The 12,591-nt window shown below is 41.5% G+C and overlaps 1 protein-coding gene across 1 annotated transcript in view; it reads right to left on the reverse strand.

The window, feature by feature from the left end:
• ANTXR2 (ANTXR cell adhesion molecule 2) overlaps positions 1-12,591 on the reverse strand; it is a 107,123-nt gene that overhangs the window by 78,521 nt on the left and 16,011 nt on the right. The gene's annotated exons all lie outside the window — the stretch shown is intronic.

The raw sequence follows: 12,591 nt of genomic DNA on the forward strand, positions 1-12,591 counted from the left end.
AGCCAAGACACATTTTACCATTTACAAATACATGAAGTGATCAAGTTATCCACAGTCACTTAAGCAGAGGCGTAAACAGTACCCAAGTGTTGATTACTGCAGACCACTTCATTTTCCATTCACAACCAGCGTATTCCAGAAGGAATGGGTCAAGCTTGTCTGACTACAACTGCTGCTAATCCAAGCATGAGACCATACTTTCCTCCCACTGCTAGGGTCTCAGTCCTGCAGCAGGGCCCCAGCTCTACTTGTTATTGTTGTCCAGGAAAGAGATGTGAATACCTATTACTGAAATGCCATTCTCTAAACAGGTAATGGCATTTCTGCTAACTCAGTGGAAATGAGTCTCTTGAAGCTTAGAGGGTTAAACACACAAAACAATCCACAATTTAAATTCCTTCTATCTTTGCATGATAATGTGAATAATAATGTGTAATTGTTCATGGTTTTTTGTTTTTTGAGGTTTTTTTTGTAGTTGGACTCAATCTCAAAGATCCCTTCCAACCATGAAGATTCTGTGATTATTTTTTTCCCCAATGTTTTTCAATTTTCCTCTCTGAAAACTTTTACTATATTTTTATATAGCTACCCCTGTAATAAGTGGTGTATTTTTAGCAGGCATTCCTATATAATACTACATGGAATCAGTTCAGGTCCTTGTAATCACATGCCTAGTAGAAAGTCCTGTTATTGTCCCATCTCTGCCTCCATGTGCCAAATCTGTGCCTGCTCCTGAGCTGGCCTAACTGTCAGTAAATGCTAACTCTGTCTTAATCTTAGCTCCTTTTTCCTTTCTTTAAGTCCTTTTTTTTTTTTTAACTGTCTACTTGCTAGTGATTTCTGTTGCTATATATTCAGAGACAGCAGAAACAATAACATACTTGTCACTGTACATACTAAAAACCATGCCAAGAAAAAGAATAACCTGCCTTGTTTAACACTTTCTGTATCACCTGTCTCCCCACAAACTGTTGTGCACGAATTACCTTTTAGTGCTTCAAAACCCATTTGTAAACATTAAGTAGTATTTTAAAAATAGAGACCTTGCAGGTGCATACATTTGGATGAGATACAGCAATAGAGATCTTTGGAAAGAATGTAGTTTGAAGTTCAGTGCAAGTTGACTGGTTTATATTAGCTGAGGTTCTCACTTCCAAAAAAGGACTTAGGTTTTGATTCCTATTTCAGTGTAGAGAGAGGAACTGTTACTTAGTTTATTGGGGGAAGGGATATTTTGTGCAAAATAAAATACAGAAAGACTAAAGCATTCTATTCCTTTACTGTAAAAACATGTTCTGTTCGGGGTTTTTTTTCCTCTGAAGAGAATGAGTCACATAAAGAGTCCAATTTAAGTCAATGAGACTATAGACTTCCTTTAATATGAAGTGCAGATCTAGCAACTGGCAGTAACAAAGCCTGCTGAATTCACTTTTTTTTTTTATTTTAAAGCAGCACAATATAGACAGGGAGAAACTTTCCAACTCCTATCCTGTCCCCATTTGCCCAGTGTCTGATGAAGCAGGGCCACATTATGAATTGGGGGATGGGGAGAGGAGAAGATGATGGCATGTAATCTGTCTTGTCTTGGAAAGTAGCAATTCTGTAATTGCATTGGATCTGATAGTGATTTTTCTAGCACTGTATTTCCAAATGCAATATAAAACAGGAAAAGAACCTATAGATTTAAGAATAAACTGGGCCATAACAATGGCAATGTACAAACCAAAGCATGCATATAACTTCACCCCTCTTCTCCCTTCCTCTGCCCCCTTTTAAACATTTAAAACTAACTTTAAAGTACCTTGCTGTGGAAACCTGGGCTGCAAAGTCAGCAAGATTGAAATGAACTCTACAAAAATCTGTACTACACTCCCTCTTTGCCAGTTCAGGATGATCAGAGAATGATCTGGCATTGCTGCTTCATTATTTAGAAACCTACTGCCCACAAGAAAAGTTGAAATAATTACTATATAAGGCCATCTTTGGATAGGGTAGTTAAACACTCTGCTGACATAAATTCAAATAAGACTATAAATTGCCTTAGTTTAACAGCAAGCAGGGAGAGATTGAGAGTTGATGTCATCCATTTCATCTCCAGAGTGCCACACCAAATATAGGGCTCTCTTCTCCCAGGCTTGCCAAGCTTTCCTCCTAGCCCCCTCCCTGAATGCTAGTGTCCCAGAAAAAAACACCGCCCTACAAACCAAAGTGCAAAATAGAGTGGAAACCTGTCAGCCTCTGTCCTGTTGTCTTACAGCTTCAGAAATGGGGTTCCTCCAAGTCTGGGACAGTCTGTGCTATGGGAAACAGCTGGAACCACCCAGAGGCTAATCAAAGTGGAGAGGATCACCTCAAAACCACAGGTGGGGGCTTGCCATTTTAACGCTTGTTAGGAAGCATATGTGGCTGCTGGAAAAAGAGAAGGCAGTAGAGTTCTGCTCTTCAAGCTAGTCACTCTCTTGTCCTTAAAGAAAATGAGACATGAAATGGAGGCCCCGAACATTCTCTTGTTCAACAACGGACTGCTGAGGAAACTCTGTTCTGTAGCTCCCCCATATACAGAATTTTTTACATCATTGCCATACTGCAGCAGCAATGATTAAAGAAAGATTAAAAAAAATGTTGTTATGATGTTTTCTACAAACAATTATTATAACAGCTACCTCGATAACAAGCTGCATGAAGGCAGCTTATGCTCAGTGCTGAAAAAACACACGGCATAGCTTCTGAGGGTCAGCTGAAGCAGAAGAGCTTCTGGGGCTCTTGGTGAAATCACATCTTACAGCTATTAAGTGTCTGGCTAATGTACAGTTTCCGTAGCACTTCTCAGTAATGCAAGCTAATCATGTTCAAGAGCAGAAGTTATCAGGATGAAGGCATCCAAAAAATCCCATGGACACTCAAAAGCAAACTCACCCTTGGTGTAAACTCACCAACATATACTGAGATTCTGTTTGTGCAAACAAGCTTTTCTTTTCCAAAAGGGTCACTCATAAACCAGCTGCTGGATTGCTCAGTTCTGTCTGTGAGCCAGCTATTGCGTTCCTTATCTGCACATGTAACTTTAAGCATATGAATCTTCTGTTCAATGCAGTGGGATGAGATCCTGGCTTACAGTTAAAGGTGTCTCTTGCTGGATCAAGGCTTTGATGTCCCACACAGAAAATTAGATTCTGCTTCTTTCCACAACAGCCCTGCAGAAACACAGCTCTCGGAGGCTCTGTCCTTTAGAGGAGTCTCTATGTACTCAACTCTTGCTGTCAAACCCTTTCTATTAGCTCAGCAACAGCCAGGTGTGCAGCAATCAGCACTGAACTGTTTAGCTCCTGAACAGCTAACTGGAGTTCAGGTTTTCTCTGCAAGTCCTGCATTGTCTGTCACCTATCTCCATCTCTCAAGCTCTTTCAGAGGCTTATAAGCCACAGAGTTTTGTGTTCCATGTAAGTTTAATCTTCCTCAGGCACAAACAAGTACACATTTAATCTTTTCAGAAAACAGTTGTAGAAGGACCATCTACTTTATCAACTTTTCAGTTTGGGACTGCTTTCTACCTAGCAAAATTTTTTTTCTGAACAACCTGATTGTTAATCAGTACTTAAAATCCTTATCAATCCTTATCATCAGTGGCATGGATTTCTAGGCATTTCCCACTAGAAGGTTCCCGAAGCCTCACATAAACTTCACAGCCCACTTCCTAAATGAGTGGTTTAGCATTTTAGTCATTAATAAAACATTTAATTCAATTAGAGATGTTTTACAGAAATATTGTCAGTTTCTGACCTGTAGGTGTCTGAATTGAAAAACAAAATCATGTTTTGTTAGATTTAAGCTGCAGAAACAATACACCTACGCAAACAATTACATTAGCATAGAAAAGGCAGATGTCCCTGCAATAAATTGCAAAAATGCAGCCAAATAACAAGATGGCATAAGACTCTCTAGTGCTTGTAGTCTTTGCAAACTTCACCTCTGTTTATAAATTTTGCCTTGTCATAGATCTTGCCTGTGCTTTCTGCAAACATTTCTTCCTGTGGAAAACATGCCTTCTGCATCTTCCAGTACCTCTTTGACTTGGCACAGACGGGGCCCAGCTCTGCTCTGACTCACTTTTCACCCTCACTTTTTGCCTCTTGTAAGTTCTCGGAGTTTAAACTGTGCAGCAGCATGGCTCCTGCAGCCTTTTAAGTATTTTGACTACCATCCACTCAGAACATACTGCCAAACAGAGCTGTACCATGCGGTACAGTGTTACATGCAGGCTAAAACAACAACTTTCCCTTCCAGCACTTTAATGAATTTCATGTTCCAAGAAATTGTGAGAACAATGCAGTAGTAACGAGCCATGAGCAACCCAACTGTACATCGACAATTAACAAAATACGTTAAGTGTCAATTTATTTCACAGCACCATTTGATTTTGCTTAGCCCCAGTATGCAGTTCAAAAGTTTTTGGCAGCAGTCAGAACCATAAATCATAACTTGCACGGCATCTGTTCTTCCCCGGAAGTGTGCCCTGAGTTCAGGATTTGGGGTAGGTCATCAGCACAGCTGGATTCTTTATTGAACCACCACAAGGATTTTTAACTCTACTGTTCTGAAACTGGAAAATGGTCTGTGGATGTGTGTTTGCTTCCTTGTAAAAAGATTAGTATAACAGTGAAGTGCTGGAGGAAGAGAGCTCATTACCACATTTTGATCAGACTTGGCACACTAATAATTTTGAACTAAGGACTGGTGGCCTTTACTCCCTACAGTTCAATTCTAAACACGCAACCCTGTATTTACATCATTGCTCACTGGAGGCTTGATCCCCAATCAGGCTGGCTTGAATCTTTACAGGGGAAGACGAAATGGTTCCATGAACAAAAGTGTATGTACTGTAATAGACAAATGTATCTAACTTACTATTTCCAGCACCAAATTTTAAAGAGGAAAAAAATCTTCACCTTTAAAAAATTATCATTTGCTACACTCATGTATAGCAAGACATGTGCAAAACGTGCTGACAGTGCAATATAATCACTTCCATGCTCTGTGCGCAAAAATATACTTATAGCAGTATTAGCTGCTGCTCACTGCACTCTGGGCTGGCGCCTGGAGCTCTGCCTATTGGTATGCCGCCAGCCAGTCGTGTGTAGGCTCACAGCAAACTGTGTGCTGCACAACTCGGAAAGATGGCAAAACAGCACTAAAAAACCCTTAAATGCTAGTCTAACAGCAAACTCAAGATAGTGGCTTTTCTGTGTAGGTTTCTACCCCCTTTTCTCTCCTCTCTCCCTTCCAAATGTGGGGTTCATCATTTTCTCTAGGGATGCTATAAACACAACACCTAGTGAGCAAGATATAACCAACCATGAGGAAAGCAGATCTGGGAACTATGGTAAAGTGCAAACATAATTAAAACTGCATAAGCTGTGTCCATAGTGTGACACGCAGAGAGGATGTGCTTTTCCTCACATGCTGTGCCAACTGCCTTTCTCAGTTAAACTTGAAACCAGCAGCACAGAGCTGCATCTCCTTTAGTTCTGCCCTCCACAAAGATACAGTGGTAAACATGCTCAAGTTAGCTACCTACAACCTTGTAATTGTTATTGCAAAACACAGATACTTCATTCCATAAAATGTACTGAATGAAGCGGGGCAGGAAGGGAAAAGGGCACACACACTACAGCTAACTCACGAAACAGCATCTGAGGGCCCTGATAACATAAGTGCATTTCAAACTACCCTTAGCATTACTAGTCTCGGTTGGATCTGTGCGCACAGGCAAAGCCTCTGTTGATTGTCAGCTGTAACACTCAAGTTCTGTTGGCCTTTTCCTGATTAGGGATTGCCTACACCTTTGGGCTCCCACTAAATGCTGATCAGAAACACCCCATGCCTGGGGCTGGGGAGCAGCTCTTTCAGTGGTAGGCAGGAACAGAGCTGCTTAGGGATACGGGCATAGCAGTGTGTCTAAGTGGAGTCTAAAAGTTCTGGGTTGGAGCTGCTTGAAGCCGTCTGAGCCTCTGGAACAATGCTCTGGAGTGAGTCCCTTCTCTGGTAAGTTAATACCTTCCTGAGCTTCATCCCAGCTTGGAGCTGTGAAGCTGCTCAGAAAGATGTGTAGTGAAAACAGGGTTATTCTGTTGTTTGCTTTAGCCGTTTCAGGGTAGGCTGGGCCAGCAGCCTGGCTGGCTGGAGTGAGTCAGGCAGAACCTATCAAAGCTGAGTTCACACAGATGCTTACTTTACTTCCTAAAACTACTTTTCTTTACTTGTGCTGATTGGCTGAATTAGGACTGTGCTTAACCCATGTTTCCATGTGTTTTTATTTTTCCGTGAGTCATTTAGAAGTACTACTGGAAGCTTTATTCCTCTTTTTTTTTTTCCCCTGTAACTTAAAGCTTTTTTTTTTTTCACTATTGCTGAGGCAGTAAAAAGGAAATGAAAGTAAAGCAGGAGGTGTTTAATTGGTGGAATGGACTCATTTGCTATTTTTGTTCTAGAGAATGAAATTCTGACTATCCATTGGTCAGTATTTTTCATACTGAATTCACTGAACCTTACAGTATGTAAGAGTGAACACGTGTGAAATCAGGGTGGTGAAGAACATAGGCTGTACATACGCTGGTATCACTACAGCTTTCCCTCCTTCATGAGTTGTTTGGGGTTTTTTTACCTGCGTAAGAGTTGTGCCCCCTTACATTGTAGTAGAGTTAGGCTTTAAAGATAAAGACCTGGAATGGGTCTGGAATGTAAGTAGAGCCCTTGATTTCAGTGATTATACTTGAGTAACCTTAATCACACTCAGGATCTCTAGGTCAGAAGCACCTTCGCAGCACACCTTAGGCTGTAGACAGGCTGGGTTCTCCATAGGGCAACTTGTGTTTAAACTCCCTGAAATTGGTCGCTTGTTTTCAAAGCGAGATTCTCCATTCTTTCAGACAGTGTCACAAGGTCCGTGTCATTATAATCTGAGCTTAGTGAAAAAAGACTATTAAAAAATCCCAAGCCCAAAACATGGGATCCATATGCAGAATGGAATTCCATACTATATTTATGGGTCAGTCTCACGTAATGTGTCTCTACTGGGTTAAAGCAAGCCGTACCACTTCCCGCTTTTTTTCCCAGCACTAATCTGTGCAGAAAGCAGTGAGGCAACAGGACCACCTCACATGACATGAAAGAAAATCAGTTCAAGATAACTTGGAATTAAACACATGCTTTCATAGGAAACACCATTTTGATGCTTCTCTCCAACAAAGTCAGGGCAAAGGAACTACAGCAGTTAATACCTAATGAGATCTACCTCTATCTGCTGCCAAACATCTGTGCTCTTAACTACAGCTCACTGCCAATTGCAGCCTGCTTCCTGACACTGCTCAGCAATGCCTCAGACAAAGAGCCAGGGTAAGGGGAGGAGGGGGGAAGTTGCTATCCTGTCCCCTATCTAAATGAAAAAAAAATAAATCCCTGAGACATATGGTCTTGCATAAAATAACCATCAGAGAGAAGCCTGGTGCAGTGTCAGGTTAGTGAGAATATTCTAATTATACAATGTCTAAGCAGTACCTCATTTGCAGTCACTGAGTAAACCAAATGTAGATGACAAAACTGTGGGTCATAAGAGATGCGTATCTTAACAGCATCAGAACCTTTACCCCCAAATTACTAAAAACAACCCTAAGCCCATTACTTATCAAGGAATGTAAATAAGAATCAAGACAAACTGTTACTTTCCAAAACAGGAAAAAAGTTGTTTGGGCTTTTTTTTAATTAGTAAGGAAAATCTGTCTCAAAGAAGAAACTTATCACTAAGGAAACATGAGATTTCATTTGGACTTGCGAGTGCTTCACTTTAAGCAAGTTTTACAGCATCCCTTATGTAACAGAAGTGATAGCCATGCAGGGAGAGCTGACAAGTCAGATCCAAATCACAAGGCACAGGCACACTCACCCGAACTGGAACCATGTCAGTTATGTTGCTGGCTTATCAAGCTCTCTGTTCTCCTGGAGAACATTATATGGTTCGTAATATGTCAGAGACTGTCAAATTAAGGGCTGCACAGCAGCGAAGGGTAGCGCAGAAAACATTCTATTCCAGGCCATTGATTCCTTTTAACAACTACATACAGTAATTCCCAAAACTATCTACTCAGTCTCAATCACATGGAAAACAGCACAGCGTTAGTTCTAAACCTTGCACTCAGTACAGCTTGAACATTAGACCATCCAAGGGGATTAAAGAAGATGACTGATTTAATCAGAATAATTCTTTTAATGATAACTTGTTGCATTTCTCCTCCCCCCCACCTCCTTAAATGTTTAATAGTTCGCTTCCTGGATTCCCAGTGCATAAACTGAGCATATTTTCTTCCTACAGGAAATGATCCAATTAAGTTGATGTATAATTGATAATGAACTGTTTAAGCTGATTTTGCTCTTGAAAAATCTTAACAGCATGCAGTCAGTTGGCTGACCCTCCTCCCCTCATCTGCAGCTGAGGGACATCATTTAAGGAAAAAGAGGGGAGCGGACTCAGCATACTCAAAGCAAGGTAAGACTGGATAGGAATTTCAGCTCTAGTGAGCTGACCTGGCTCAGGGCAGAAGTATCAACTACTTCAAAATAACGTAGTCCCTGATTACTACTGAATAACCAAGTTGCTTGCATCTTGGCCACCAAGACACAAGCAGTTTAGCCAGAAGAGGCTCAGTAACCATTCACATTAGGGATACTGCACATTTACCAGAACGTCTAACCTTGGAGCACTAACTGGTGCAGTTGTTAAGTTTCCTGCTCTCCATGAATATGGACTCTGCCAACCTGTCCCATTGCCTTAGAGCAAGTACCAGCGGTTGATGCTGATTGACTCCTATGAGTTTAATAACTCACTATCACCCCAGTGCAAAGCCAGGTTAGACCAAGCAGGTGCTGCTGATAGCACATCTAGTGCAGAAGGCCTCAGCGATTCACAGAGAGAGGCTAGAGCACGTTTTTGTAAAGTCATTGCAGGAAGTTTTACCAACTTAAAGGTTTAAAATTGTTCTTCACGGGAAACAGCTCTTGCCTACCTCACCTGAACTGACTACCATTTCTGGACTCGGTTCTTTTACCTCCTCTGGCACCAACTCGCTGCCCAACGCAAGTGGCTTACTTGTCTCCCTCTGCCTCTCTCCCTCCTGACTCCCTCGTTAGACTGTAAGGCGTACCAGTGTGCTTGTCACCAGGCCCTGTCAAAGGCCTGTGCCGCCCCTCTCTCTGTTGAGGTACTGGGGTGCAAGTGCAGTGACAGTGACTGTTGCCACATCCAAGACGAGAGCTGACTTGTCAGGTACGGAGAGCTGTTGAGTGTGCCGCTGCCAGGTACTTTTTATGCCCTTTGGCCCCGCTGATCTGGCTCCGGCTGATCTGGCTCTCACTGATCCGTGTAACTTAGAAGGCAGGAATGCGTTGTCATGCACAGTGATTGATACAGGAACCATCTAACTGACATGAAAACCCCAGATATACGATAGATATCCATCACTGTTGCTCAAATGAATCTGAATGCTGGAGAGATTATGCTGTTCTTTACAACTGGAGCAGACTTCTGTCTGTCATCCACAAGAGCTTCACTGGAAGGAGTTTTTACAATTAGGCAGTAAGTTTTTTATACTACCTGCTTATACCGCTTTAGCAAGAGTCTGCCACTGGGTATTTTATGAATTTTTATTTTTTTTAAAGGACCCTGGAAGCATTTAATTCTTTGCTCAATTTTACTGTTCCTGGGTACACTCACTTGATGGTTCTACGTAACTCCATTTCAACATTGGTGTTTACATCCTCCAAACACTGTCTCCTCTCCCCCAGGTTACCCTTTCACCAAGAGGTGGATACTTGAGTAGGTACTGAGAAATCTCATCACATGGGGTAAGGTACCACACAGCAAGTGGTGCTGCTCGTTTCAGTGCAGGCGTTAACACGAAAAAGCTCCACCTGTGAAAAGAACTACTGCTGTATGTATTCCTCTGTGCTTCCAAGAATCATCCCTTCCCACCACACTGTCCTGTCCCCTCCCAGGCACGCTAACAGCTTCTCCCCGTGTCTGTCAGTACAGCTCCTGCCCCGAGATGTGTAGGGCTGAGGGCAGCAGCCCAGGTACAGCCCCAGGGGCTGTCCGCAGGCCATGAGCCGCTTGCCCTACCCCATCCTGTCTCTCCAGACCTGCACTGTTCAACACTTAACCAATCTCTTAGTTTGCTGCAATAATATCTATGAATTAGCAACTTTTCCTGGACAAACTTACAACTCTGTGCTAAGGGCGGGGTTTTTCCTGAGCGGCTCAGGCAACTTGGAGACAATTTAGTTTCAATGTAAGATGTTCTAGGTGATGCAACTGCTCAGCTTACATGTCTTGATCAATTTTTTTTTGTTGCTCAAGGGTGGTTTTCCCACATAAAATGACCAATTAAAAAGTGAGCATCTGCAAAATCAATACACAAAAAGTAAGCTTAACAATTCTATTTCTAATCCTCATAAATGATTCTCAGGAAATTTTTTAACAATTAAAATTATTCTAGACTGAACTTTTTTCCAACTGACTACTTCCTCTGAAGTTCTGCATGTATCAGTTCCTGTATTCTTATCTGATAAGTTTTGGTGGGGTTTTTTAAGTACAAGATATATTTTAACTTCCTGTACTAAGTGCTGCCAACTCACTTTAGTATAAAAATGTGTTTAAGTCTACTTAGAACTGTCACACACTCTAATAACGTTACTAAAGTGAGTTCCATTAATATAACTTTTAAAGCAACGAGCCTTGTCCAATTCTGCCTGCAGACACAACCAGACAACTTTCACTCACAAATCGGTAGGACTTGTGTTTGTTTAGGCGAAAAGGGAAGCAGGGATCTTGCACTGCTTTTCTTTTTCAGTATATGGCACATAAAAGCGATTCAGATTTGCTGAGCCGTGCAAAGCACATGCACAGAAACATGCCATGAAAGCGGGCAACACATGAAAAAATCATAGGAAAAATTGGAAACAAAACATCAGAATGATTTACAGCGGAGTGTTATGGGAACATTACAGAAACTTCAGCCTTAGGAAAGATACTGTCTTGCCTAAAGACTCTGTGTTCGATTCAAGTGGTAGCAATGCCTTGGCTCCCAGCTCCTTCATTTGATTGCTTTATCTCATTATTCCTCCATTCATCACTTCATAAGTGACCAAACAGTTAAAATGAGCAGTGTTCAAAAAAGCAACGTTTCCTGCTTCTATCAATACAAACATCTTCTGCTGCCTTCCTTGACAGGGAGACCAATACTGGTTTTTGCATTACAGAGAAGAGTTTCCCTGAGGTATTATCCAGCACTCGAGCCTGCCAGGCCCACAGCCTCTAGTCACTTTGCAGAAACAGAGCCCTTGGGGAAACTGTGAGTGTGACTGAGCTATTTAATAAGCACAAAGTTTCCACGGTTTCTCCCAATGAAAGCGCTGGTTCAGGACCGTATCTGGTTGGATGCAAGTGAGGCACTTTTGAGTTAGCTTGCTCACAGACTGCATACTTACAGCTCAGCACCCCCGTATCAAGAGCTGTGCAGCCTCCCCAATGCTCCCCCAAAGCCAGGTAGAAGGTGCTGTTTTGGTTACAGCAGACTGATTTGGATCTAACAATGTAAATGATAAATTCCCAACAGTTCTTTAGGAAATGGATATACACATGTACACAAAAAAATCATATATAGGGAGGGAAAGAATTATGGGTTTCACTTTCTTGTACAGTACTGTCACATGGCGATATAAAATTGTGCACTCCCAAACCCTTAAAGTTCACACTGCTATGGCTTGCTCATAAGGCCATACTCCATGTAATTATCAGCCAAACTACATCAGTAAACTGTTCCTGATAGCACAGTAACTTGCCTTCAGCATTTTTATTTTAAGCTCTAGACTTCTGCTTAGATTTATGTACCCTGACAATGCTGTTGAGTTACTACTTTGTAAAATTAGATATTAGCAATGCCAGAGGAGCTGGAAACTTCACAAAACAGTTGCCTCTTCACAGAAGTCTACACAGAGTTTTGAATTATTAGTTGATATTATTCAACAAAAACACAAAAGAACACATAGTGGTGCCTAAATCCTTAATCACTTCACTGGGATTTTATCTGTACTAAGAAGGTCAAAACACAGTGCAAGCTTTTCAACACCTGAGTTACGTCTGTCTCTAAATGTTGATGTCAGCTGTCTTGAATGTTAATCATCAGCCACAATTAAAGATATTTTGTGTATCTGTCCAAAGAAAATCAATTGGAATAATTGCTTAGACCTCAAACAACCGCAGAAGCAGGTACTAACAGATAACTGTGATGAGCTTTATCATAGAGTTTTTTTTAAATGAACAAATGCAGAGTAACTGCTCATCTCTCCCAGAATTTGCTAGAAGTATAACAACATATAAGCTAAAAAATTTCACAGCTGATTCCAGTAGAGACAAATGTAGCAGAGGCTTTGAGCAGGTCTCCAACCATTCCTACTGAACAGTTTTGCTTGAGAGTTTTCATTGCTGGGTCGCTGCCATTTCTGTAAACATATTTTTTCCTGAACAAGAAGCGTTCAACAATG

Source organism: Numenius arquata, chromosome 5, assembly GCF_964106895.1.
Source record: "Numenius arquata chromosome 5, bNumArq3.hap1.1, whole genome shotgun sequence".
Lineage (NCBI taxonomy): Eukaryota > Metazoa > Chordata > Aves > Charadriiformes > Scolopacidae > Numenius > Numenius arquata.